A 4934-nucleotide genomic window follows, 5' to 3' on the forward strand; every position below is an offset into this window, starting at 1 on the left:
CTCTCCCCTTACTTATTGATCAACTAAAGTCTTGATTAGTTCATTCCATCATTCAGCTTTTCCCTCCTGGTCAGATAATGGTGATAATCCTTTAAGACAAGGATTTGAAGCTATGTCTCACATACTTTGGGCATGTGGCTAAGAGAGACTACTAGTTCTTGGGAGAAGGGCCTCATTCTTGGAATAGTACAGGGTCAGCTGGGAAAGGAAGACTCTGGATAAGATGGATTGACACAGTGACTATGGCAATGGGAGTAAGTGTGCCAGAGATGGTGAGGTTGGCTCAGGAGAGGGCAATGTTCAAAGCCATTGTTTTAGATCACATAAAGACACATAACAACAATATAAAGTGTGGATCGTGCCCTGCTATTAAGGGATGGAAGGGAAGTTGTGAAAAAAAAATAATTGCAAGTGACAGAAAAAAATCTCCAAATGTTTTAACCAAATAGAAAATGTATTGGGTCATAAGAGGGAAAATTCCAGGTAAGCATGTCCATATTAGCAGTGCAAACAATGTGTCCAGGATCCCATCTCTCTGATTTTGTCTTTCCACTTCTGCCATCATCCACTTTAGATTTGTCTTGTAATAGTTGCAAAAGTTCTATGTAAGTTCTAGATTTAGAGTAATACATTTCAAAAATCACGGACAAGAACAAAAATGTTTCCCAGAACTGTCTGCTAACATCTCATTGCATCTTTCTCACTCTAATTGGTTCACATATCCATCCCGGACTTGGTGTTTGAGGTTAGAACAATGAGATATTGCAATTGCTTAAGCTTATATCATATGCCTATGCAAAACATATAAAATGAGATTATGGAATGAAATGATATCTCAAGATAAAATAAAGATATGGTTTCAAAAACTAACTCATATATAAATGAAATATAAGAATACACTCAAGGAAACAGGTAACTGTAGAATGAAATAATTAAATAAAACCAAACTACAATGACATTATAATAGGAGCATCTGAGAACAGTGTTTGTATTACCTAAAATATCTCAATTTTTTAAATTCATTTTCATTCTCCAGTGAGTGGAAATTTCTGCCTCCTGAAGTGTTTCCATAATGGACATACAAAGGGCAGAGATTGGTCTTTTAAAGTCAACATCCTACCAAAAAAATGGTGTATTAAATTACCAAATTATAGAAATAAGTTGGTTTGAAAACTAAAATATTCAGATGATTGCCTGTTAGCTACAGTCCAGAGAATGCAGGTTTCCTATGACTTTAGAAAACTAGTTTAATATACACAGAACATTTAATATTTAATAGAAAAAGGAATATCTCTGTGCTTTAAATATGAAGAGACTGTAGATTTTAGACATAAATCTGCTAAAGCTCAAATTATCTTCAATAGGCAGTATCTATCTTTATTCATAACCACTTACTTAACAATTAATAACCTTATCTGTGAATTTTACTTCTGGCTTATTGATAAAGTGCTTGAGGGTTGAACAAAATTATTCTTCATTATTAAAAACAAGTTTATCAGTGAGTGTCTCCAAGTGTCTTAATAAAGATGGGAGCCCTGGTGGACTAGTGGTAAGAAACTGCAGTGCATTCCTGAACACAAATTGTTCAGCCAACTGCTTCATGGGAGAAGCATGGACAATCTTCTCCCATGCAATTAACTGCCTCTGAAAACCCACTGGAGGGAAAGCGATGGGTCGGTTCTGATTTGATGGTACTCAACAACCAGAAGTAAGAAATTTTATGAAAATAAGAGAAATAAAGCACATGGGGGAAACAGATTTTGCAGCAGGTATAACAATACATAAATATCACCTTGGCTATATTAAAATAATCAGACATTTAAGTATAAATGCCATAGAAAGGCTTATATCTAAGTTGTTTTTGTTGTTGTTGCATGCCATCAAGTCACTTGTGACTCATAGAGACTATATGTACAAGAGCCCTAAATGCTGCTCTATCCTGTGCCAGCCTCACAGCCTTCGACACACTCATTCTCACCACCTCAATTACAGAATCAATACATCTCATTGAGGATCTTTCTCTCCTGCACTTTCCCTCCACTCTCCAAAACATGATGTCCCTCTCCAAGGACCAGTCCTTCCTTGCAACATGACCAAAGTATGTCAAATGAACCTTCAGAATCTTTGACTTCAAGGAGCAGTCTGGCTTCAGCCTCTCCAGGACAAATTTGATTGTTCTCCTAGCAGTCCATGGTATATTCAACACTCTTCCCCAGCACCACAGCTCAAAGGCATCAATTCTCTATCATCTGTAGTCACTGTCCAACTCTCTGATGCATAGCACGTAATTAAGAAGACTACAGGCCGGATTAGGTTCACCTTAGTCTCCAGCCTCACGTCGTTGCTCTTCAATGCTCGTGAGAGGTCCCTCACAGCTGACTTTCCCAATGCAATTAATCTATTAATTTCCTGGCTGCTGTTACTAAGAGTGTTGACTGTGGAGCCAAGTAAACAAAAATGGTTAACTATCTCAATGTCTTCACCATCCATACTGAGGCTGCCAATTGGCCCAGTGGTGAGAGAATCTTTGTTTTCTTGATGTTGAGCTTCAATCCATATTGAAGGTTGCAGTCCTTGATCTTCTGCAGTAAGCATTTCAGGTCCTCCTCAGTTTCAGCAAGCAGGGACTGACCCGCTTCTTGATTTTGAACCATGTAGTGTCTCCTTGCTCTGTTCTGACGACTGTCTCTTGGTCCAAGTATATTTTTCGCATATGCTCAATTTATTGTTCTGGGATTCCCATTCTTGTCAGAGTAAGGCACAGTTTGCTGTGATCCACACAGTCAAAAGCCTTTGCATAGTCAATGAAGCACAGACAGACATTCCTCTGGTATTCTCTACTTTCTGCCAAGATCCATCTAACATTAGCTATAATAACCCTAGTATCATGACCTCTTCTAAATCCAGCCTGCACATCTGGCAGTTCTCTGTTGACATATTGCTCCAAACATTTTTTTTATTATTTTCAGCAGAATCTTGCTTGCATGTGATATTACTGATATTGTTCGATAATTTCCACACTGTTGGGTCACCTTTCTTGGAATGGGAACAAATATGCATCTCTTCCAGTCGGTTGGCCAGCTGGATGTCCTCCAGATTTCTTGGCACAACTTAGTGAGCACATCCAGGGCAGCATCTGTTTGCTGAAATGAATCAATTGGTATGCTGTCAACTCCTGGAGCCTTGTTTTTTGCCAATTCCTTCAGAGCAACGTGAACTTCCTCTTTTTTTTTTTTTATTTTCCAGGGCACCTTTTTATTCATGTAATTAAATGTTAACTTTTTCTCTTTTTTTTTTTCACTTTGCTCTGCAATCAAACCATTGAGAGAATGTCCGTCCTCTTTAATCACCTCAGACTCTTGCTCATATGTTATTTCATTAAATTCTATGTTAGCCATTTCCTTCTGATACAGTGATTCTGTGCACTCCTTCCATCTTCTTTTAATGCTTCCTGGATCATTTAACATTCCAATCAAAGTATCCTTAAGCATTGCTACCCGTGGCTTGAATTTGTTTTTCAACTCCTTCAGCTTAAGAAATGGTGGGTGAGTTCAGCCCTTTTGATTTTCTGACTCCAGCTCTCTGCACATGTCATTATAGTATCTTGCTTTGTCATCCAAGGCTGCCTTTTGGAATTTTCTGTTCAGTTCTTTGATTTCTTTATTTCTTCCTTTAGCTTTGGATTCTTGGCACTCTAATGAAATATTTAATGTCTCATCTGACACTCACCTTGGTCTTTTCTCCTTCTTCAGCCTTTGTAATAATCTTTTGCATTCTTCATGGATGATTGTCTTGATATCCTCCCAGAGCTCATTTGGTCTATGTTCATTGTTGCTCAAGGCTTCAAACCTGTTCCTGAAAAATTTGGAGTACTCCTGGATGTAATATATCTAGGATAAACAATATAATCTTCATTCTTCACAATATAGTCTTCATTCTTCAGTAGTAATATGGCTCAAATGCACCCAAAGCAACTACTCAAAGTTCATGAGTATATACAGGAAAACTCTATTCAAATAATAAACATAAAATGAAACTTGAATCTGCACTTTCAAACATTTCTGTTAAATGGTGCCATGAAAAACTGAGGTTCAGACTATCGAAGAGACTTGCCCAAGGTCACACAATGTTAGCAGTCCTAACAAAAATTATCATAAGGTATATATATCCTATGATTATAAAGTCACATAACAACAACAACAACATGATTATGAAAATGTTCCAGCAGGATTTTAGAAACAGCAAATCCCATTTAAAGAGATTGTCCATCCTTCTCCTGTGGAACATCTAGTGGATTAGAACTGCTTGCATTTGGGATTGCAGTGCTGCTTCTTATCACTCAGCCGCCAGAATTTCTTTTCTGTAGTCTAATGTTTTTATTTGGGATAAAACATATATATTTAGTTTGTCAATATTAATTTGAATGTCACACGGTTTTGGTGTCTTCAGTGTTACCTGAGAAGATGGGCGGTGAGTGTGATGGACCCTTCAGCTGCCCACCTTTCTGTCAGCCAAGCGCCTTTACCCCCACTATCCACAGCCTGTGGAACGAATGACACGAGGTTCTGGTGTCTTCTGAGAAGATGGGTGGGGAGTGTGACGGACCCTTTAGCTGCCCAACTACTCATATGCAAGTTCAAGCTGAAGTTGAGGAAAATTAAACGAAATCCAAGGCAACCAAAATATGACTTTGAGTCTATCCCACCTGAATTTCTGGACAATCTCAGGAACAGGTTTGAGGCCTTGAACACTAATAAGCAAAGACCAGATGAGTTGTGGGAGGATATCAAGGGTATCATCCAGGAAGAGTGCAAATGGTCATTGCAAAGACAGAAGAGGAAGCGAAGATCAAAATGGATGTCAGAAGACACTCTGAAAATTGTACTGGAGTGCACAAAAGCCAAAGCACAAGGAAGAATTCAAGATACTAAAGA

Source organism: Elephantulus edwardii, unplaced genomic scaffold (assembly GCF_000299155.1).
Source record: "Elephantulus edwardii isolate Elephantulus edwardi_28Jun2011 unplaced genomic scaffold, EleEdw1.0 scaffold00249, whole genome shotgun sequence".
Classification (NCBI taxonomy): Eukaryota; Metazoa; Chordata; class Mammalia; order Macroscelidea; family Macroscelididae; genus Elephantulus; species Elephantulus edwardii.